This window comes from Diachasma alloeum, unplaced genomic scaffold (assembly GCF_001412515.2).
Source record: "Diachasma alloeum isolate Michigan unplaced genomic scaffold, Dall2.0 Dall_scaffold_01052, whole genome shotgun sequence".
NCBI lineage: Eukaryota > Metazoa > Arthropoda > Insecta > Hymenoptera > Braconidae > Diachasma > Diachasma alloeum.
Window position 1 is genome coordinate 139,586 of NW_021681164.1, and position 251 is coordinate 139,836.

The following is a 251-nucleotide window of genomic DNA, read 5'->3' on the forward strand; positions in this document are numbered from 1 at the left end:
AAGAATGTCCATCCACACAGTAAAAGAAACGGAATGGGTAAGAAACCCAAGACGAAAAAACTGGGAAAATTACCGAGAAAGTCTATCTGACAATCTTAGAGAAATCATCCTCAGATTTAACAACAAAAAGCAGCTGGAGGAGGCTTCGATTGCCCTAAACCAGGCCATCATGGACTCCTTCGAGACAAACTGCAGGCTAATCCCGAAAGCGCAGCCCACTGAGACTCCTTGGTGGTCAGAAAGGCTCGAAA